Raw genomic sequence first — 25239 nt, 5'->3', positions numbered from 1 at the left:
TAACCTGCCCTGCTGGAGGCAGTCAAATGCAGACATAGCCCTGAAGACACAGATCTTCATTTAGAAGAAAAACGGATTGTGTTCAATACGGCCTCTGAATCGCCCAGCTGTGTTGTGCCCAAGGCAGCTGCCTATGCTAAAAAATGTGTTTTCTTTGGTGCAAACAGAATCTTGTATGAATACTAGGTCAGTGTGTGAGCAATGTCAGACCAATGTGGACTAAAGTGATTAGATTGCGTGCAAGTTTGTAGCTTACGGCACCTCAGTGGGATTTCTAGTATAAGGTACAGAAGTTTTAGAACAAAGGATATGTCAAACATTTCTTATATGTTAGTAGTGTATACATGTTACATACAGTGTTCACAAATTCAGACATTGAGTAGTTCTGAAAAATAAGGTTGCATTTTAATAGTATGGCAACTTGTACATAGTTGTTTGCAAGTATATACGCTATCTTACAGGTCAGGCTCAGAAAGAACCTAACAGCGGTTATATAAAAGTTTTAATACAGTGATGAACAACCTGATATACTTCAAGAGCTGCATGTTCGGCCATCCTACCTTCAGAGGGGCCGCACATCAGCCTTAATTTCAGTAATGAAGAGACCCAAAACACCCCCACAACCTGTATCCCAAAATGCCCTTGTTGGCTCCAAAATTCCACCACATGCCACTCAGATCTCCCACTTCAAACAAAATATCCCCCATATGCCCTCAGACCCACATGTCCCCCAAGCCTCCCAACATTCTCCCCCCCCAACCTCCCACATGACATCTAGACCTTCCCTTATGCACCTCAACACATGCCGCTCAGTGACTAGTTTACAGCCTGAACATGACTTGCGTTCACTGCCGGAGCACGCAGTGGAAGGAGGGAGAGTATGTGGCGCAAAAGACACTGCGCTCCCTCCTCCTCCCACCCCGCATGACTTCCTTCTATTGTGGGGGGGAGGGGGGGAGGTCACATGATGCAGAAGCTGTCTGCTCTTATCCAGTCTTATTTTATGCTCTATGTCATAAAGCACAGAATAAGCCAGACCGGGGCTGTGAGCTGGCTGTCGAAAGGGCCCGCTGACCCCCACTGTTTTAATACCTATGATAATAACATAACATGAGAGAATAGAAAACACTTTCATTGTAAAAATACATTGAGGTAAGGGTTGGTATAGTTATGCTGGTAATTACTAAGTGAACCAGTAAGTTAGTGTTGTGACCAGCACATACAGAATAGGTATAGTCATGTTTGTAGTGGTTGAGAAAACCAGTTAGTTCTTAATAGGCTGGTCCTTAAAAGTAATTTGGGGTTTCCCTCTTTAATTTTAGAGAAGCGAATTGTGTTGGAATCTACAGAGGAGGATCTAGGAGTCATTGTTTCAGGTAACTTAAAGGCAGGTAAACAATGTAACAAAGCAATGAGAAAGTCAAGTCAGATGCTGGTTACATAGGGAGAGGAATCAGTAGCAGAAATAAAGAAGTAATAATACCACTGTATAGGTCATTGGTACGGCCTCATCTAGAATACTGTGTTCAGTTCTGGAGGCCATATCTCCAGAAGGATATAAATACATTAGAGACTGTACAAAGATGGGCAACTAAAATGGTGCATGGCCTACATCACAAAACTTACCCGGAAAGATTAAAAGATATAAATATGTATAGCTTGGAGCAGAGAAGGGAAATTGGGGACATGATAGAAACAATCAAATATATCAAGGGTTATAACAAGGTACAGGAGGGAAACATTCTTCAAAGGAAGAGAAGTATTAGAAAACGATGCACTGAAACTGAAGGGAAGTAGGTTCAGAGGAAAAACTACTTCACAGAAAGGGTAGTGGATAAGTGGAATAGCCTCCCATTAGAGGTGGAAGAGGCTAATACAGTAAAGCAATTTAATCATGCTTAGAATAGACATAAGGTGATCCTTACAAAGAATAAAGGATTGAATTGGGTTTGAGGTTACCATAAGTTAATAAAAAAAATGGGCAGCCTAGATGGCCCAAGTGGTTCTTATCTGCCGTCCAATTCTATGTTTCTATAGGTGGAAAAGTTATAATTTCCCAATCATGGACTTTTGTTGCAATTGCAAGTATGATGTTTTAGGCTCAGACAATATATATCTGCAATGATAAGACTGGTAATGGTGTATCCAGTAACATGAAAAGAAGGAGAAAGATGCTGGTATGAGCAAGTTTCCTGGTTCAAGTGAATAATAAAAGTAGAAACTTACATCTAAGATGAAGATGTTCATCCTAATGAGTGCTCTGCTCCTGGGGGTCGTCTTTTGATCACGGGTTGACTTTAGAATTCCTATCAGGGGATTGGAGAGTAAAGGCAACAGGCAAAGACAACCCACAGAATTATGCGGCCTCCTGCGTTCACCGTCTTGCTCCTGAGCTGCCTCGTCTGCCTATTCCTCATCCTTGACCAAATCTTTCTCTATTAAAAAGAAAACGCCTCTCTTGCAATTTTATCTATGACCTGACAACCCCTGCATCACTGTTTAGTGAATATTTTTTGCCTATGCGTAATTCCATCTACCCAACTCTCTCATATAAAAATAGATCTTTTATCAGAGCAGAGAAGACCAAATAAACAAGGAAGTGCTCTCCCCACCAACACAACTATCACATTCCTTCCTAACATTTTATAGAACTTTTGTATGCCAACAGCTAATAACGCATAATAAAAATGAAGTAATTGTACATGCTGGAGACCTTGGTCAGAATGTTATTACACATAATAAAGTTTTCGTTTACTTCACCACACAGTCCAGTAAGAAGTGTTTCATAAGGGCTACTAAACAGGTAGATGAGTTATTGGGCTTGGTAACAGCACCATATGCTACGTCTAGTGCCAGCTGCAGTATATTCAGCCAAAAAATTAATAAAATTCACTTTCTATTTCTTGCTAACTTTCTTCATTTCCCTTCTCCCCTGTAAGGCCTCCTACCTAATTTCCACACTAGTGCTGAAATAAATGACTAACGTGCACCTCTTTGCATTATTCAATACTTTAACGATTCACGGGGATTGTGTGGGAAGTTCCAATTTCCCGATCATGGACTTTTGTTGCAATTCTTTGTATGAGGTTTTACATTCAGAAAATAGAAATATGCAATAAGGTTATGTGTTTACAGAGTTTGTGCTTTTATGACGGAACAATGATTAACTTTATGCAGCATTAGAGGGAGATGCCCAAACCACAAATTGTAAATACAGCAGGGTAATTCAGATGCCAAAACATATTGGGGAGACATTATGAAAACCTGTTCTAAAGTAACAATGGAAAATCTTCTTTCTATCCGAAAAATGGCAGCTAGCATCAGAATGGATGTACTGCATGTCCTACTATTTGGATCCAGGACCTCTAATTATCTGCAACTGATATAAGTAACGGTCCATAAAACCTAAAATGAATCTTTTTTTTCTTTTTTTTTTTTAAAGGATATGCCTATCATAAAGTATACCTGATATATTATTTAAATAAAACTATTAGTTTAGACCAGGGGAGTCCAACCTTTTAGCTTACCTGGGCCACATTGGAAGACGACGAGTTGGCTTGGGCTGCACATAAGATACACTAACAATAACGATAGCTGATCATCCAAAAAACCATAGAAAACATAGTTAACATATATATATATATGAGAAAAAAAGTGATATCATATATATATAATATATATATATATATATATATATATATATATATATATATATATATATATATATATATATATAAATAATCACTTTTTTTTCAAATCCCCCTATACTTACCTTTCAATCGCCCTGTTCAAAAAATCCTCTCTAGTTATTACACTATAATCACTTTTTGTATTGTTTCGATGCAATATCAATAAAGTGCATTTAAGCCAGGCATTGTATATCAGAGTGCCCTGACCAGGCCTGCGGTACCTGACATATACACCACTGTGACCCCAAATTGTGACCTGTTTTGCTAATTACACCACTATGTTAGTTAAGGGATAACAACTTATAATGGGCCAAAGAGAATAATATATAATGCCCCATTAGTATTACAAGTAGAAGTATGTAGCATGGAGAGAAGATCCATGATGCTCCAGGACCAGGTGACTTTTATTCACTGGTCAGCGTCCCTTGAAATAATAAAAAAAATCCCCCTTAACTTACCTTTTAATCGGCTTGTTCTCCTGTCCTCTTCTCTTCTTTTCTCCAATTCTGTGCTGCTGATTGTTTTTCTTGCGTGGGTGACTCCTCTGTGCTTTGCTCCGCAATGGATGTTGGGCGACATTCACTGTGAGCACCGCACGGAGGAAGAGACAAGGGAGGGAGCCGGAGTACCAGCTGACGTGACCGCAATGTAAGTATTTTCTTTTCTTTTTTTTGCAGGATTTTTTTTTTCCATTAACAGTGCTGCCCCCTTGCCACAACCAAAACTCTTTATGGGCCACATTTGCAGGCGCCGTGGGCTGCATGCGGCCCGCGGGCCGCAGGTTGGACAACACTGGTTTAGACCATTGATGATCCCAGTGTTAACTCCTTATTATATAGAGAGAGGCAAGAAAAATCCTTATCGCCAACAAAAACAACCTTTTTTTGTGAGCCATAGGAATTATTGTCTAAAGCAGGCCTGTCCAACGTGCGGCCCTCCAGGTGTTGTGAAACTACAAGCCCCAGCATGCTTTGCCAGTAGACAACCTGTTGATAGCTGGAAGGGCATGCTGGGACTTGTAGTTTCACAACATCTGGAGGGCCGCAGGTTGGACAGGCCTGGTCTAAAGTAACTTGGCCCTCTTGTCTGCAAACTTCAAAACAAAATAAGTGACATGCCAATAAATAAGTTATAAGAATGGACAAAAGGGAACACCAAAAGGTAAGCTGTAAAGGACATAAAACACATTTGTACTCATTTGGGACTCTAGGAGAGGTGGGGCAAGTCAATCCATCAGTGGAGAGAGGCTTGTTTTAAGGAGTTATAATTACAGTTTGGACAACTCATCCTGCATATTTGAATTTCCAGGCACATGGATATCATACAGTCCATCACAGAACGAGTGATTTAGTTAGAGAGGTGGGCGAGCCGGCCACTAGACCCCTCCAGGTACTATTTGAATTACTAACAATGTCCAGATAGGACTTGATATTATTATGTATAGTATATACAATATATATGTGATGTTTACATTAGATTTGATAACCTGGTAATTATTGTTCTAACCATCTTGGAGAACCCCATCATCCAATACATTTGTGTACATATTTTATATGTGATATCAATGTTAAATAAGTTTGTAGATAATAACGATATAGTTATATACATAATTTATTTTATTGACTTTATGTTAAATAAATGTTTTTTTTATGGTTATCAGGAATCTGAGTGTATCCTGCCACATCTGTTTAATTTTTCATTTTTATTTGATATAGCCAAAGTGACTGGCTCTCTTTATTGTGTTTTTTTTCCCATCAGTGGAGAGAGACCTACAAGGCGTCTGGAAGAGAAGATGCTGGTGGAAGAGTGGAGTCGTCTGGTCAAGTCAGAAGACGTTGGGTCAAGACAATAGCCGCCAGGCTCAACACCAAAGAGGTCAAGGTTCAATGAAGAGATAGTGAGTCCAAGAGAAGACAGCAGGGGGGAAGCATTATAGCTATCACGGTTCCCCACTGCTGACGACTAAAGCTACTAGAACTAGGTAAAGCCCATGGGCACCAGTAGGTGCTAGGCTCAAACACCAGTAGTTTGATCTCTAGGCCCATGTGTACCAGTAGTTTGGTGCGCCAGGTCAGTGGTCGCCAGTAATATGGGCACTAGGCCCTTGGTCAGCAGTTAGGCAGTACTAGACAGCAATCTTCCTCTGTCTTTAGCGCTGTGCCTTACCCTTGCTCTCCCTCAGGTCTCCACCACAGGAGATCCACTAGACACCAGGGAGAGCTGGTCGTGGCCTACCTAGTCCCAACATACTGGGTAGCGTCCTTCCCTACTTTTTTCACCAAAATCCATTTTAAATAGTTCCAGTGGTTTTCCCACTTTTATGTTGTACACGGTTGATAATTGTTTACAGAAGTAGTAATGGCCCACTTGCATCCCACTCCTTGCTTGCTTACATTGCACTAGTTTTGCTTTCCGTTGCCTGCCTAACTTAACAACATTGTGGGTGTTACAGTTAGTCCCTAGTCAGAGTAGTACATTACACCATTGTGTTGGAGATAATTTTGCACAAGAAAAGATGGCATGTGAGTCATTGTGTCATGGGGAGTGTCTCCCGTTCCGTGTTTCTTGTGCTCTTGGTTGCCCCCTTACATCGGGTGAGTTGGTTGTTCATGCAGGAATGGTTACTGAGGTGAATCACTGTAGCTCCCACATCCCAGGCTAGAGCATACTTGAGGTATTAGCATTCAGAGTGGGGTGTAGATACCCCATTTCAGCTACGTACCTCCTTATCACTCCCAGTAAATGATCTGTGTTTCCATCCTAGACTGGAAGCTGCCGGTGCCAGAACAGAAGCTGCTGGTAAGGTCAGTGTTTTCCTAAGGTGGACAGGCTGAGACCAAATAGGCTCCTCTTAAGGCAGCACATGCTTTTTCCAGTGCTTAACACAGCAAAATCAGGGGATGGAGGAGGGAGTTTGGGAGGTCTCAAAAACTTACTGCAACAGGGCCCAAAGTTTCCCTAATGGCAGCCCTAGTACTCGTTTATTAAGATTATATTTAGGTGCAGAATTTGCAACAATCAGAAGCTTGCTTTCACTGCCTAACTTGCACTAGGCGGAAAAAAGCTAATTGCTATAGATTAATAATTATAGACTGTTATAATTGTTATACATTTTGAGGCGCTAGCCTGCCCCGTTCTCCCCTCTAAACCCCTTCATGGCCATGCATAGCAGCGGAGAACAGAATACCACCCAACTTTCCCACCGATCAGAACAGGGACTGTCCCGCTTAATTCGGAACAGTTGGGATGATGCAGCAGATTCTTAGACAATAGGGTTGCCAGCAGTTCCATATTGACCAGTAAGTCCTAATTTTAAAGCAAATTAATCGGACACCAGCTGTCACAATTGCTGACTGACCAACTCAATTAAATAAATCATTTGTACTCAGTGTACTGCATTATGCTGTGACATTGGTCTTTTACTCCAGTCATGAGCTTGGAGAAATCAAATCAGCGAATGAGTAAGCATCCCTGGTGTAGTGAGTACAGTGTGCAATAATAGTAAGGATATTATCTTCATTTAGTGACATACAGTATACTTACATAGCTGTTAAATCAGTGTACATTTAAGATGCATGAAACGTTCAAGCTTATAATTTCAGGTTTTGCCGGGTATAAGCTCAGATGTCAATAACTTGTTATGTGGTCATTCTATCCATAATGACAGACTGTTTTATTTTATTTTATTCAGAATTACAACCGAAACAATTACATTAGCAGGTAGTAAAATTATTAATTTCAATTCCAACATAACGGACACTGAAAAATGAGCAATACTTAACATTTTTCACTAGTGTTCTAATATTATTTTTTATATAGTTTCAGATAAGCAAATAAATGACAAAAACACAAACTTTAGCATCAAATTAATATACAAATTCATCCTAACATGCCAAGGCAACTTGCGGCAGGACCTTGCTCGCATCTGTAGCGCACTCAGGAAACAGCATGTGTTCAAGATTACTTTCAGCAATTAAAAATCTAAATGTAAACCTGAGATGATTGATCTCTGCATCAAGAAAATCTCACATAGATCAAATCTGGAGTAAGGCACACTTCACATAATCCAGACATCCAGATGGCTATGCATTAAGCATCAATACTGCCAATCAGAACATGCATTCAGATGGAAAAAAAAAAAACCACTACTATTTTCTAACGCTGCAACAATGCAGAAAGCAAACACTAATAAGATGCCTATTTACAATACAAATATTCACTCTCTCTATAACTCACCTCTGCATAAAAAGTAATACATAGAAGTAAACATTAAATAAGTATTACTGTGGTACGGTGACCCATTGATGTATAGGGTCCTATCTCCGGGATTTTGCGTTTTGATACATAGATATCTTAATAATACAAAAAGGGTATAAATTTAGCAGAAGTCTACTATGCAGGGTACTAAGCATAAGGTGACACAACACCAAGAGAAATGTGCTGCTACATTATTAACAGAAGGAAGGAGTGATGCTGTGGATTAAAAGAACTGATATGCAAGACCGGGCAAGGCCATGGCTAGATGTTAGTAGTAGAGGTTGAAGAAACTCTCCAAGGGTCCAGGTTTAAACATTCATTTTCTAAGGGACTTTTTAAATATTAGAGGCAGAAGGTGCCAAGTCAGACCTGTGCCATGCTGAATGTGTTGTGATTTGCCTGTTTTACCCTGTGCATTTTTTTCTCCTGATGAAGTGCTGCTGATTCTCCTGCAGAATAACAAATGAACTGTTAATGACAGCTATTAAAAGGTGTGAATGTCATTTGCGCCTTCCTGTAGCTGTACAGATATGTGCTATGTTACCAAACACACTAAATGCAGAAAAAGAGCCAGCAGATAAATCAATAAAGGATTTTTTTATTTTTTTTTGCTGAGCAGGTCTTGATTTTTGTATTTTATTGGCCATTAAAGACGTCTTGTTTCCATACCTGTATATATCACAGATATGGGACCAAGCAATGAGACCACATAGCCTGGAACATGCCCCAGTAAATGCATGCATACATAATATATCTATATCTCTCTCTCTCTCTCTCTCTCTCTCTCTCTCTCTCTCTATATATATATATATATATATATATACACACACATACAAACACACCACACATAAGGCAGGGTGAGGCAATTAGGCGCTAAGGTAATGTAAACAATGTGAAATATAATCCAGATAAATTAGCAAAAACTTCCAAATCAAAATATACAGCAGGGACAATTGGCAAAAAATTCCAAAACACAAAAATAATATAATCACTCCTTTGAACGTTCCGGAAATTTATTTACGCACCTGTCATCTGCCATGTCTTAACTCTCCATATAAATATAAGAAAACAGTCGCCCAGATGGTGACGTATATTAGCACGAGTATGGGGTCACTTCCTTTTTGTTAAGTTACAGCCTCAGATTTTGGAGCTGCCATAACCAGACACCAGAGTGCAGAGGAAGCGGCTGACACCTAGGAAAGAGGATTAAGACTGCGAAATTTGACATACGTCGCCATTCAACAGCAAGTGAGATCCATCAACTACAGGATTACAGAGCAGCTTAATTAGAACTTATGATTTCAGGTATGCAGCCACATACTACCGTCATCTGTGGTTTACCACTCGTGTGCTGATATATATCATCTATTGGGCCCATCTTCTCTTTATTTTCAATATATAAAACACATATGTCAGCATGTTTCCATAGAATGTTTGGTCATTCACATGAGTTCATACTTGATTAAGCAAGTGTGATAACAGAAGAAGGAAAGGCAGGGTCTGGGAGGTTGGCCTACTCTTGAACTTCTGGAGTTTCCCGGACATTACATAGAGTAGGCCAATATCCCAAGATACAAGTATGCCTCAGTCCCTGCCCCATTGCAACTTGCAGTCTAAATTCTCTAACACACACACACACGTCTTGTCAGCAGCCACATATCCCAACACTACGTTTTTAGACACAGGGTGAACACAAAACCACCACACAAAAAGTGCACTGGTCAGGACCAATCTCATTTATGTTACAGTAATAATAGAGCAAAGGGTAGTCTTCCAAACTGTGTTTCATTCTTCACTCAATACTTTTCCTATGGGCAGAAGAGTTGTCCGTCATAATGACAATATCCGGTAATGGCAAAAACGGAGAGATGGGCTTATTATCCTACAAGTTCCATCGAGTGGATAATACAGACTTATATTTACCCATTGTAAGGGTTTCACGACCTCTGTTTGGCCCCATACAACCATACGTGCCTTAAGTAGACGGAGTGAGAAGACCAACAGGATTTATATACAATTCATTCCAGCATACAGTACTGATTCTGCGTTTAATAGTCCACATTTCCTAAACATGCCAACGATTAGAGAAAAGATATATATGTAATTGAACTCACTATTAAAAGTGTTTAAAGGCCTGTAAACCTATGCGTTGGAGAATAGAGGAATAAGCGCCGACATATTACACAGAGCTGTACAATGCAGAGATTGTCAAACAAATCACATACTATCACAGAAGGTAAAGATGACCCTGCACAAATAAGCTTACAGTCTAAGAGGTGTGTGGAGCCCACAATACATAAGGTAGGGGAATAGGAATTGCGGCTGCTGGTGGGGAAAGTGTGGCCACTGTAAGGCAGAAGCTTTACCAGCCATCAATATTAAAGCAGCCATTGTAGACTTGACTTTATGTGCAGCACGATTGGAACGAGGAGAGACAACGGAAGGCAGAGACATTATACAAATCTTAAAACAGTCAGCTGCTGGCAACCATAATTGTCCTTCAGCATTTAACTTAGCAGAACCTCCTTCCTCTTCTGGTTACAATTCTGCTGCACGGCGTCCCTTGTGGCAATCTGCAAGCTTGGAGTAGCTGGTGTTTTTCTTTAGTATGATGCTAACTGCTGGACACAGAGCAAGGACACTTATTCCTCATGTACATCACCAACTGCTGCCAAAGCTCATCAAAGAAGATCAGAGACAGCAACAGCAGTGACAGGTGACCTTACTGGGTCCAGCAGCTCAACTGAGGCGTATCAGTAGATCTTGTAAACACCCCTGTCCTTGGCGTTATGTCAATTCTCGGCACCACCGTGCAATTTCCCATTGGCTTCACAATTTTTTTATGGTTTTATAGTTGTGGGAAGATGATTATGGCATTACCTGTTTGGAGTTTGTATGTTCTCCCTGTGTTTTGCGTGGGTTTCCTTCGGGTGCTCCGGCTTCCTCCCACACTCCAAAAAACATCCCAGTAGGTTAATTGGCTGCTAACAAATTGACTTAGTCTCTCCCAGACTGTATGTGTGTATGTTAGGGAATTTAGACTGTAAGCACAATAGGGCACAGACTGTTGTCAGTGACATCTCTGTACAGCTCTGCAGAATTAGTGGCAATATATAAATAGCTGATGATGATGATTATGTGGATGGTAAGGTATGGATCTGATCTAAAGTGCAGTCATACTATATATACACATATATATATATATATATATATATATATATATATATATATATATATATATATATATATATATATATATATATATTAGGGATGTGCACGGGCGACTTTTGAGGTCTCGTGTTTTGTGTTCTGGATCCGGATTTTCTCGATGTTTTGGGTTCGGATTTGTTTCGCAAAACACCTGCCGAAAGGTTTTGGTTCGGATTTAAGGTTTTGGATTCGGATTTTTTTTTAAAAAAGCATAAAAAGTTAAAAAATCAATTTTTTGGGCTTATTTTCACTCCTACGCTATTATTGACCTCAATAACATTCAATAACAAGCATTTCCACTAATTTACCGTGTATTCTGAACACCTCACAATATAGTTCTTAGTCCAAAACGTTGCAACGAGCTATCTTTCTGGACTGCGTAGTGGAGTGGTCCCCACAATATAATAAGAAAACCATCAACTGGTCTTATTCGCACCAAAACATGTACCTGGACTGCGTAGAGGAGTGGGTCACCACGATATAAATTAAAAACCCTGAACTTGTATGATTCGCACCAATAATGTACCTGGACTGCGTAGAGGAGTGGGTCACCACAATATATATAATAAGAAAACCATCAACTGGTATGAATCGCACCGAATAATGTACCTGGACTGCGTAGAGGAGTGGGTCACCACAATATAAATTATAAACCCTGAACTTGTATGATTCGCACCAATAATGTACCTGGACTGCGTAGAGGAGTGGGTCACCACAATATATATAATAAGAAAACCATCAACTGGTATGAATCGCACCGAATAATGTACCTGGACTGCGTAGAGGAGTGGGTCACCACAATATAAATTAAAAACCCTGAACTTGTATGATTCGCACCAATAATGTACCTGGACTGCGTAGAGGAGTGGGTCACCACAATATATATAATAAGAAAACCATCAACTTGTATGATTCGCACCAATAATGTACCTGGACTGCGTAGAGGAGTGGGTCACCACAATATATATAATAAGAAAACCATCAACTTGTATGACTCGCACCAATAATGTACCTGGACTGCGTAGAGGAGTGGGTCACCACAATATATATAAGAAAACCATCAACTTGTATGATTCGCACCAATAATGTACCTGGACTGCGTAGAGGAGTGGGTCACCACAATATAAATTAAAAACCCTGAACTTGTATGATTCGCACCAATAATGTACCTGGACTGCGTAGAGGAGTGGGTCACCACAATATAAATTAAAAACCCTGAACTTGTATGATTCGCACGAATAATGTACCTGGACTGCGTAGAGGAGTGGGTCACCACAATATATATAATAAGAAAACCATCAACTGGTATGAATCGCACCGAATAATGTACCTGGACTGCGTAGAGGAGTGGGTCACCACAATATAAATTAAAAACCCTGAACTTGTATGATTCACACCAATAATGTACCTGGACTGCGTAGTGTAGTGTTCCCCACAATATGATTTAAAATTTTTGCAGCAACAGTCAACGTTGTTTAATATCTGATACACCTCTATCTGGACTGCATAGTGGAGTGGCCCCGGTACCCAATTTGGTACCGGGGCCACAATACCTCCTCCAAACATGGTACAGACCATTCGTCATTGAGATCCCATCAAGTATGTTAAAGACAGACAGGGTCGAAGCGTTATTGGTTGACTTTGTAAACCAAAAAAACTGTCCCTGTTGCACATAGTCGTGCAATGAAGACTGACTTTTTCATTTAAAGGCACCATCTTTCAAGTGTAGTGTTTGTAAGTCATATTATACTTTTGGTAAAATTGGTTTATTTTGTTCCTCTTTATGGTAACTACTAATAGAATTAAAGTATTAAATAGAAGCTGCAGTTCCTCTTTATGGGAATTAGTAATAGAATTAAAGTATTAAATAGAATTAATGTATTAAATAGAGTGGTATAGAGTGGTAGTGTGGTATAGAGTGGTCCCCACAATATAATAATAAAACCCTCAACTGGTCTGAATTCCACCAAACAAGTATCTGGACTGCGTAGTGGGGTGGCCCCGGTACCCAATTTGATACCGGGGCCACAATAAAATAAATACACCCTCAACTGGTCTGAATTCCACCAAACAAGTATCTGGACTGCATAGAGGACTGGCCACCACAATATAATATATAGAAAACCTTCAACAGGTCAGAATTACACCCAAAAATAGTATCTGGACTGCGTAGAGTAGTGGGCACTGGGCACCACAATAAGAAATATATAGAAAACCTTCAACAGGTCTGAATTACACCCAAAAATAGTATCTGGACTGCATAGAGGACTGGCCACTGGCCACCACAATATAATATATAGAAAACCTTCAACAGGTCAGAATTACACCCAAAAAAAGTATCTGGACTGCGTAGAGTAGTGGGCACTGGGCACCACAATAAAAAATATATAGAAAACCTTCAACAGGTCTGAATTACACCCAAAAATAGTATCTGGACTGCATAGAGGACTGGCCACTGGCCACCACAATATAATATATAGAAAACCTTCAACAGGTCAGATTTACACCCAAAAAAAGTATCTGGACTGCGTAGAGTAGTGGGCATTGGGCACCACAATAAAAAATATATAGAAAACCTTCAACAGGTCTGAATTACACCCAAAAATAGTATCTGGACTGCATAGAGGATTGGCCACTGGCCACCACAATATAATATATAGAAAACCTTCAACAGGTCAGAATTACACCCAAAAATAGTATCTAGACTGCGTAGAGTAGTGGGCACTGGGCACCACAATAAAATATATAAAAAAACCTTCAACAGGTCTGCATTACACTGCACATACGGCTGCTCCTCCATCCTCTCCATCATATACATGTTGGAGTTTCAGCGTGTGAAAACCTCTTGTTTTTGATAATGTCAGTGCATTTTGAATATTTTTCAATTTGCCCCACACCACTGAATGTACTTTATCTCTATGATACGCATCTATCTATCTTGACTGCGTAGTGTGGTGGCCCCGGTACACAATTTGGTACCGAGGCCACAATATAATTAAAAGACCCTCCACGGCTCAGAATTCCACCAAAAAAGGGTATGGACTGCGTAGTGTGGTGTGCCCGGAACACAATTTTTTACAGCGCTAAGAATATAATTAAAAAATTGGGCATCAACTGTCACCGTTGTTTAATATCTGATACACCTAAATATGGACTGCACAGTGGAGTGGCCCCGGTAGTAAATTTGGTGCCGGGGCCACAATACCTCCTCCAACTTCCAAGTGTAGTGTTTATAAAGACAGACAGCGTCGAAGTGTTATTAGTTGACTTTCTTAACCCTAAAATTGTCCCTGTTGCAAATATTCGTGTAATGGACAGTTACTTTTTCATTGAAAGACTCAAGCTTTCAAGTGTAGTGTTTATAAAATATAAACAACAATACAGTAGTTTTAGAGCACATCAATACCTCTTGTTTTAAATTATGACAGGGCATTTTACTTTTGGTTTAATTTCTTGAATTTGTTTAAATTTGGTTTTACTTTTTGAACATGGGAAACGACTGTTGATTGGTCATATAATGCAAAAAAAAAAGTTCCAAGATGGAATTGTCCTTGGGCCCTCACACCCACCCTTATGTTGTTGAAATAGGACATGCACACTTTAACAAACCAATCATTTCAGCGACAGGGCCTACCAAACAACTTTGGCTGAAATGATTGGTTTGTTTGGGCCCCCATACCAAAAAAGCTATTCATCTCTCCCTGTACAGACTAAACAGGCTCTACTGAGGCAAGATGTCGTCCTCATCCTCTGATTCCTCTCCCCCTACAGTGTGTACTTCCTCCTCATCACACATTATCAATTCGTCCCCGCTGGACTCCACAACCACAGGTCCCTCTGTACTATCTGGAGGGCAGTGCTGTACTTCATTGAGGAATTGATTATTCATTTTTATAAACATCATTTTTTCAACGTTATGAGGAAGCAACCTCCTTCGCCGCTCACTGACCAGGTTCCCCGCTGCACTAAAAACTCTTTCCGAGTACACACTGGAGGGGGGACAACTCAGGTAAAATAGAGCCAGTTTGTACAGGGGCTTCCAAACTGCCTTTTTTTCCTGCCAGTAACAATATGGACTGTCTGACATGTCTACTTGGATGGTGTCAGCAAAGTAATCATCCACAATTTTTTCTATTGTGACAGCATCCAATGCAGCGAGAGTAGACATGTCTGCAATGGTTGGCAGGTCCTTCAGTCCGGACCAGATGTTATCAGCATCCCCGCCAGTGCCTCTTTTGGGAAAACTGAGCTTTTTCCTCGCAGCCATAGATGTGGAAGAAAATGAGGGTGGAGCTGTTGGCATGTCACGGTCCTCTTCAGAGGACAATCTCCTGACCAGCAGGTCTTTGCACCGCTGTAGACTTGTGTCCGCCGGAAACAGAGACACAACATACGCTTTAAACCGAGGATCGAGCACGGTGGCCAGAATGTATTCCTCTGACTTTAAAAGAGTGACCACCCTCGGATCCTGGCAAAGCGTACGAAGGGCTACATCCACAAGAGCTACATGCTTGGTGTAATCGCAATGGCTTACCAGCTCCTCCCTCACTTTCTCCAGCTGCTTCTGCAACAGCCTGATCAGGGGAATGACCTGACTCAAGCTGGCAGTGTCGGAACTGACTTCTCGTGTGGCAAGTTCAAATGGCTGCAGAACCTTGCACAACACGGAAATCAGTCTCCACTGCGCTTGACTGAGGCGCATCCCCACTCCTTTGCCTATGTCGTAGGTGGCTGTGGAGGCCTGAATGGCCTTTTGCTGCTCCTCCATCCTCTGCAGCATATAGAGGGTGGAGTTCCAGCGCGTCACAACCTCTTGTTTGAGGTGATGGCAGGGCAGGTTCATGCTTTTTTGATGTGCCTCTAGTCTGCGGTAGGCACTGGCTGAATGCCGAAAGTGTCCAGCAATTTTGCGCGCCACCGCAAGCATCTCCTGCACACCCCTGTCACTCTTGAGGTAATGCTGCACCACCAAATTAATGGTGTGGGCAAAACATGGGACGTGCTGGAAATTGCCCATATTTAATGCCCGCACAATGTTACTGGCATTGTCTGACACCACAAATCCCCATGAGAGTCTAAGTGGGGTAAGCCACTGGGAGATAATTTCCCTCAGTTTCTCTAATATGTTGTCAGCGTTGTGCCTCTTATTAAAGCCTGTAATACACAATGTTGCCTGCCATTGCACGAGCAGCCATTTTGTAGATGCTGCTACTGATGCAGCTGTAGCTGTTGCTGCGGAAGGGGATGCATCTACCCAGTGGGCTGTCACAGTCATATAGTCCTTCGTTTGCCCAGAACCACTTGTCCACATGTCCGTGGTTAAGTGGACAGTGGGTACAACCGCATTTTTTAGAGCACTGAGGACACTTGATCGTACTTCTCTGTACATTTTTGGTATCGCCTGCCTAGTGAAGTGGAATCTCGACGGGATTTGGTACCGGGGACACAATACCTCCATCAACCCTCTAAATCCCACTCCACTGATGGCGGACACCGGGCGCACGTCTAACACCAACATTGCAGTTACAGCCGCAGTTATACGCTTTGCAATAGGGTGACTACTATCGTATTTTGTGGTCATGGCAAACGACTGTTGGACGGTCAATTGTTTTGTGAAAGACTTAGCGGTCTTACGACTTCCCCTCTGGGAAGATGACCGACTAACAGCAGCAACAGCAGCAGTGGCAGTAGTAGGCGTACCGCTGCAGGATTCCTCGGATGAATCCCGTATTGAGGAGGACTCAGTCTGGCTGCCGACTTGGGCTGCAGGACTGAATCTGATGGAGATTGTGGAGGAAGTTGATGAGGAGGGTGTTGCTGGTGTGTATCCAACTGGACCACGGGATTTAGGTGTCCCTGTACCGATGAGGGTCCTAGCCCCAGTTCCTGAACTAACCACTGAACTATGAAGGTTATTCAGGTGACGTATAAGGGAGGATGTTCCTAGGTGGGCAAGATCCTTACCCCTGCTTATTTGAGCTTTACATAAGCTACATATGGCCATACATTGGTTGTCTGGATTTGGATAAAAATAACTCCAGACCGAAGAGGTGCATTTTTTGGTCTTCTGACCAGGCATTACGATGGGCTTTTTCATCCCATGGACATCAGCTGTTTCCCCCCTGGTGCCTCATTTACAATAACCACATCACCATCCTCATCATCAAGTTCCTCCACAGCGCCAGCTACATCATCAATAGGCTCCTCCCGAGCCACCTCTTCCCGTACAGTGATGGGAAGGTCAGGCTTGACAACCACCAACACCCTTGGACTCGCCTTGAGGATTTGTGATAATTTCTTTTTAGAAGGCAGAGTTGTTTGCTGTTTTGTTGCTGACAGCATAACTCTCTTCAATTTTTTGTAGGGGGGGGGAGGAGGAGGAGGGATAAGATCCGTGGGTGAAGCTGAACCACTAGTCATGAACACGGGCCAGGGCCTAAGCCGTTCCTTGCCACTCCGTGTCGTAAATGGCATATTGGCAACTTTACGTTTCTCCTCAGATGATTTTAAGTTTCTCTTTTTGCTACTTTTTCTTAACTTGGGCTTTTTGGATTTTACATGCTCGGTACTACGAGATTGGGCATCGGGCTTGGAAGACGACGTTGATGGCATTTCATCGTCTATGTCATGACTAGTGGCAGCAGCTTCAGCATTAGGAGGAAGTGGGTCTTGATCTTTCCCTACTTTATCCTCCAAATTTTTGGTCTCCATTATATGTAGCACAAGATACTGCAGAATGTGTGAACTTGATAATATTGCAGTACCAATGGACTTATACTGCTGGATTGGTTTTGCAAATTTGGTTATAATTACTTTTTTTTTTTAATTTTTTATTTTAATATTTTTTATAACTTTTTTTTTTTTTTAAAAAAACTTGGGAATAATGGGGAAATAACTATGCCCTTAGAAGCACAGAGCACAGGACACAGCACCACTGGACTGAACAGGACACAGCACAGGACCCAGCAGCATTACGGAACTCAGCAGGACAGAGCACAGGACACAGCACCACTGGACTGATACTGCAGAATGTGTGAACTTTGTAATATTGCAGTACCACTGGATTTTTACTGCTGAATGTGTGAACTTGGTAATATTGCAGCACCAATGGGCTTATACTGCAGGATTGGTTGTGCAAATTTTGTGGTAATTAAAAAAAAATTAAATTAGTTTTTGGTATTTTTTTAAATAACTTTTTTTTATTTTTTTAAACACAGGGGAATATTGGCGAAATAACTATGCCCTTAGAAGCACAGAGCACAGGACACAGCACCACTGGACTGAACAGGACACAGCACAGGACCCAGCAGCACCACTGACCTCAGAAGGACAGAGCACAGGACACAGCACCACTGGACTGAGCACAGCTCAGCACTGAACTGAACTGAACAGCACGAGATATAGCAGGACAGAGGACCACCTAACACACTCTCCCTCTACCCTGATCAATGCCCGAGTGAAGATGGCGGCGACTAGCGGGGAATTTATAGGATCCGAGTATCGCGAGATCCGACAACGGGATTATGAGTCAGAACCTCAGTTTCAGATTTGAATTTGGCGCCAATACCCGGATCTGTCTCGGATCCGACTCGGATCGGCAACGTTCGGGTGGGCTCGGATTTCAAAAATCCGAGTGCGCTCATCTCTAATATATATACATACATACACATATATACATATATATATATATATATATATATATATATATATATATACATACACACACACACATACACTTGTTGACCAAGACATCCCCCATCCAGTCTGCAGAAAGTGTGTGGAATCTCATAGATATAAATGTATTGATGATAGATTCCTTAGATAGAACTCACTTCCTTTCAAAATTGCATCAGATAATACAAAAGCAGGTTTTTTTCGATTCAAACTGAACTCGGAAGACACTTGTAAGTGGTTTATCATTAAATTGTTAAATGATTTCATTATAATAATCTGATTTGTCTAATAAACTTATTCAGTAAAGTAGTCTCAGCACCAGCTACACCAATATGACAATGTCTAAGGGTAGGTACACACTACAGGGTCTTCGGTTGATTATCAGGCCAATCAAATGATAAACGACCACCGGGCCCAATATTGCATTATTGTGTACACTGCAACAATTAACGAATATCATTGCAAAGCACATTGTATTTCATTTGATTCTTAAACCGGACTAAAAATGTCGTTCAAGGATATTGTTCCAATCCACACACACACTATATGGACAAAAGTATTTGGCCGCACCTGTTAATTATTGAATTGAGGCGAATCAATCAGACCCGTTGCCATGAGGTGTATAAAATCAAGCACCTAGCTATGCAGTCTCCATTTGCAAACATTTGAGATAGAAACTGGGTCGTTCTGAAGAACTCAGTGACTTCAAGTGTGGTACTCTGATAGGATGCCACCTTTGCAATAAGACGGTTCTAGAAATTTCATTCTTGCTGGATATTGCACGGTCCCTGTAAGTTTTATTATTAGAATGTGGAAGCGTTTACGAACAGCAACTCAGACACAAAACAGAAGTTCACTTAAAATCACAGAGCAAAGTCAACGACTGCTAAGGCGCATGGTGCTTAAAAGTCGCCAACGCTCTGCTGATTCCATAGCTGAAGAGTTCAGAATTTCCACTGGCATTAATGTAAGCACAAAAACTGCGCAGCAGGAGCTCAGTAGATTGGGTGTCCATGGCCGAGCACCTGTATGTAAGCCCCACATCACCAAGACCAATGCCAGGCGTCAGACGGAGTGGTGTAAAGCACAATGACACTGGACTGTGGAGCAGTGGAAACGTGTTCTGTGGAGTGAAAAATCACACTTCTCTGTTTGGCAGTCAGATGGGTGAGTTTGGTGGATGCTGGGAGAACATTACTTGCCTTATTGCATTATGCCAACTGTGAAGTTTGGTGGAGGAGAGATAATGGTATGGGGCTGTTACTCAGGGATGGGGCTAGGCCCCTTATCTCTAGTGAAGAGCAATATTAATGCTTCAGCATACCAAGCCATTTTGGACAATGCTATGCTTCCACTTTTGTGGCAACAGTTTGGAGAAGATCCTTTTCTATTCCAACATGATTGTGCCCCAGTGCACAAAGCAAGGACTACAAAGACATGGTTTGATGAGTTTGGTGTGAAAGAACTTGACTGGCCAACACAGAGCCCTGACCTCAACTTCATCGAACACCTTTGGGATGAACTGGAACGAAGATTGCGATCCAGGCCTTCTCGTCCTACATCAGTGCCTGACCTCACAAATGCTCTACAGAATGAATGGGCACAAAGTCCAACAGAAACACTCCAACATCTTGTGGAAAGCCTTCCAAGTAGAGTGGAAGGTACAAAAGCTGCTCCAACTCCACATTAAAGTATATGTACTTGAAAACAATGTCATTACAGTCCCTGTTGGTGTAATGGCCAAGCATCTGAATACTTTCGACCATATAGTGTGTGTGTGTTGGAATATATACACACATACATACATATGCACACATTATGTGTGTGTATATATATATATATATATATATATATATATATACACATACATACATATATACACACACACACATACACACAGACATCTGTATATACACATATATATCTATTGTTATTGGCTCTTTTATATAAGGCAACATATACTTTAAGTTTTGAGGTCTTTTAAGTAAACTTTTGATTAAAGTGCTGTAACATCAGGAATATTAAGAACTAAAGCACAGCACAAGTCACCATAAAAGGTACCTTCTTTTTATAACTTTGAAAAACTAATGCCAACTCCTGGCACAATATTAAAGTCTTCATAAACACAATATTGCCATAATACAATTTACGTTTAGCTATTTTTTTTCCTTCAAAACATTACTCTCAGTTCACAATCACATTCGGATTACAAAATTCTTTTTGTAGTTTTCTCAAAGCCAGGGGAATAAAATAAACCACTTAGATGACAGTAAAGTGTCTGTAAAATATATAACAGCAATAACTCCTGGTAGAAATGTGGCAGATATACAGGAGCTAAAGTATGAAGCATTGTAAAAAAGTCTAACGTGAAGGGTGTTTATTTTTAGAGGTCTCTTCCGGATGAAATCATAAGGCTGAGAGGAAACCTTCGGTAAGAGCCCCCCCCCCTTTCACAAGTTTATTCTTAAATTCACTGCTAGGTGACAAGTGCTAAGTGCTAGATACAGACTCTTTAACAGCCCTAAGTCATAAGTTTAAAAGGTCAGTGATATCGGAATGTTTGTTTGCAGAAGTCTCACATTTCTAATTGACGAAGTTTAATTATTAGTTTTGGGAACAGTTCTCATTGCTGAAGTCAGTCTTGGTGCCATTTCACTAATCACGATGGCGGCATAAAATGCTCACCGGCTTCCTTTACTAAAGAGTATAATACTCTTTAATTGGCCCGGTCTATCATCTCATAAACTGCACAGAAAACGTCTCTTTTCAAGGTGACAGGTTTATGTTTCTCATAAATACCGAGAAATATTAAATAATCTAAAGGCTCAAAACTATTTAAAAAGATTATTGCCACATTTATTTGCATCATTCTGTGGGCGCTGATAATTAGAGGAATCATTTTCTACAGTTGAATATATTAAATATGCAATGGACACTTTCCCCCGTTTTTTTAAACTGCAGTTAATGGTCTCAGTTACATTTTTTGAGCATATACTGAAATAAAACTGTTGGTAAAATATATGGTACATATAAAAATAAGCCATAAATATAGGGTCATACGTACGACATACATATATCAGCAGAGACTCTGAAACAAATTACCAAAAAAAATTGGTTAAAAATGAATCAGGCCTTAAATAAACACCATTATATTCTATTATTTTAAACACATAAATATGTTTAAATAAAAGTACATTAATTGAAATTACACTTCAATAAATTATCTTTCAATTTATTATTATCACAGATATACTTAATATAGTTTATCATTTTATTTACATTTTTTATTAATATTTATAATCTATTGTTGTATACAATAATAATACTTGTTATTGAGACCTTATGTAGAACGTATAAGTGATGTATTTATAAACTAGTCTGACCTTGGCATATTTTGCAAAATCTGATGTACCGTATTTAATGTACCGTATATACTTAAAATCAATAAAAATATACTTTATTAAAAAAAATAAAAAAATAGGGTAAGCTGCTTCTTATAGTAAGAAATAAAAAACAAACAAACATACTGGTAGGTTAATTGGCTGCTATCAAATTGACCCTAGTGTGTGTATGTGTGTGTCTGTGAATTTAGACTGTAAGCTCCAATGGGGCAGGGACTGATGTGAGCGAGTTCTCTGTACAGCGCTGCAGAATTAGTGGCGCTATATAAATAAATGGTGAAGATGATGATAATACAAAAAATATTGTATAGGTTCCATAGAGTATTGAGCTTATAATATGTGAGTAGTAGTGACTTACACTTTACTTTCTGAGTAATTCACCAGTGTTTCTATATGTGTAGAGTGAAGAGTACAAAGACTGTGCAAAAGCAGAATAATTGTAGGATCCCATCCTTGTGACACTACAATTATATTGGAATGTGAGCTTTAAAGATCCTTATGGTTGCGTTTGTGTTTTTGTTTTTTTAACAAAGTATAATTTTGGTATTTATGTATGCCACTTAACATCAGTTAGCATATTTTTCACAGTGGTCTACTTTTTATTTGTTATTACTTGTTATGCTTACTGAAACTTAAAAGAAATCCCATGCATTAAAGGAGCAGAAATAATTATAGAATTTAGGAATGCCTACAAAAAATATTTAAGAGAACCGATGATCCAAAACCCCACAAAGACCCTACAACATATAGATCTCCTACTACAAACTACTTAAAATTCAAAAAGCAAAACCGGGACACAGATAAGCCCCTGCAATAACCCACCCACAACAATCCCAAACAACGACCGTATCTCTCCAAACTATGCAGAGATCCAGCCAAACCACACCCATATTATTACAAAGTTTTACTCTTTTTGGGGTTCTGTCAAAATAGGGACTGTTTGGGGGGTATGCACACTTTGACTGTAGCCAGGAGCCTTAGAGCATTATAAAACAGGCAAACCGGTCAACAGATATATTTCTCATAAGGTAAACCTTATATATGAGCTGTAACGTCTATCTTCAGAAGACGGGTTCCGATGAGCCCTAAAGTACAGAAGTAGCAAAACAAAGGTAGGATGTTTTAGAGCACCCTCATGAGCTTTGAAAAGGCCTTCAAGTTTGAGATAAGCTGCAGTCTACTTTTGCATCCTCCAGTACAAATGAACCTGTACATACCCACATTCTTACGAGCATTGGCTTTGCATCTATTGCGAGGTTACCTGACACCTTCCGAAGCCTTAACGTTCTGTAAATAAGACAAAGTAAAAAGTTTTGTCTACACTTTGAACTAGGAATGTTTTTCAATATTTGTGTATGCTCGCCCTTAAACTATAGCATCCCCCGATTCCTTCACATAATAGTGGAAAAAAGCAGGTATATGTAATGCATGTTATTGCATAATTATAGAATTATTGATAGTGTTAAATTATTTAATTTAGAAAACATAGATTTTCTTTAGTAGTGTGGAAGACTATCCCACAACTTAAAGACTTAAAGAAGAAGAACTTAAGGAAGATCCCACCACCCAGGATACAAGATGGGGGGGGGGGGGGGGAGATGTTCCCATTCTGACCTAAGGCATGGGGAGTGAATTGTGTCCTATATTGCACCAGGAGGTGCCCAAAAAGCATCACATGCAGTTTATAAATAATCTGCTACCACATCACAAATGGGAGGGTATCTTTACATTACAGTGACTGTATGACTGTGCTAGTAATGCTATCAAACCAAGAAATGAAACTTCATTCATTCATTCTGCGATGTCCCAGGAATACACACACACACACACACACATCGGTCAGCGCCTTCTAGTATGAGGGGGTGTTTAAGCACTTCAATAAGAAGGACAAATAGTGTTTTGTTTAGTAAAACATTTAAATAATTATAGAGAAGAAAAAAAAAAGTAAAATAAATAAAATTTGATTTATTCAAATCTTGGTTTAGGAATGTTTCATATACATGAATAATTAAAAATACACTTCACAACTATTTAGACATATCTTATAAGCATCAAAGTTATAAAAACATTCTAGATAAAGCAGAACTTACCAAATAATATAACACAGTTGGTTATAAGCCTCCTGAGCAACCGAATAATTATTATTTTTCTTTATATCTCTATAAAATTCTTACTGTTGTACTGTCCTGTCTGTTGAGTAAATGAATGCTACAATAATGGCGTTTCTGTAATTAGCAATTTAATTGCACCTTTGTCTTAATGCACTACCTCTACAACTATGTATACTCCTAATGACCTGAATAAAACATTTGGCTAACGAATCAGTTTAAATTCTAAAAGGCCATAGTAACTGCAAATATAATTGCTACCTCTTACCTTAACTGATCTATTTTCAGACCTTAGGTGAGCTCTTCTGATAATAATTTCAATTGCAATTTTTTTTTATAGATTTACTAAACTTCTTTTAAACATTTCTCCACATAATATAAGCCAGCAGGTTAATCTTATTAGGTTACTTAGCGGGGGTTACATGCTTTTTTTTAAACTGAAACATTGACTGCAGCAATGGTGTGTTAAAAATATTTCTGCAAGACTAAGTGTAAGCAAGTGAGATGATTCTAACCGGATTTCAGTATATTCAGAGCATAAACTTGGGGCAGCATAGTGGCTTAGTTGGTAGGCATTTTTGCCTCACAACACTGGGGTCATGAGTTCAATTCCTGACTATGGCCTTATCTTTGTGGAGTTTACATGTTCTCCCTGTGTTCACGTGGGTTTCCTCCGGTATTCTCCCACACTCCAAAAACGTACTAGTAGGTTAATTGGCTGCTAACAAGATTGACCTTAGTCTGTCTGTGTGTCTGTGTGTGTATGTTAGGGAATTTAGACTGTAAGCTCCAATGGGGCAGGGACTCATGTGAGCGAGCTCTTTGTACAGCGCTGTGGAATTAGTGGCGCTATATAAATAAATGAATGATGATGAGTAAAGAAATGTTGGAAAAAAAGAG

The 25239-nt window shown here is 40.0% G+C and overlaps 1 protein-coding gene and 1 long non-coding RNA gene across 4 annotated transcripts in view; one reads left to right on the top strand and one right to left on the bottom strand.

Moving 5' to 3' along the window:
• Window positions 1–25239, bottom strand: part of MGMT (O-6-methylguanine-DNA methyltransferase) — a 311488-nt gene that overhangs the window by 162376 nt on the left and 123873 nt on the right. The gene's annotated exons all lie outside the window — the stretch shown is intronic.
• LOC142160208 (uncharacterized) lies at window positions 5481–8511 on the top strand. Its single transcript, XR_012693097.1, has 3 exons — window positions 5481–5586; window positions 6454–6493; window positions 7381–8511. It is a non-coding gene; the product is annotated as an uncharacterized LOC142160208 (long non-coding RNA).

Source organism: Mixophyes fleayi, chromosome 6 (genome assembly GCF_038048845.1).
Source record: "Mixophyes fleayi isolate aMixFle1 chromosome 6, aMixFle1.hap1, whole genome shotgun sequence".
In the NCBI taxonomy this organism is placed as follows: Eukaryota; Metazoa; Chordata; class Amphibia; order Anura; family Limnodynastidae; genus Mixophyes; species Mixophyes fleayi.
Note: the sequence above shows the minus strand (reverse complement) of the source record. Positions and strands in the feature narration are given on the sequence as shown.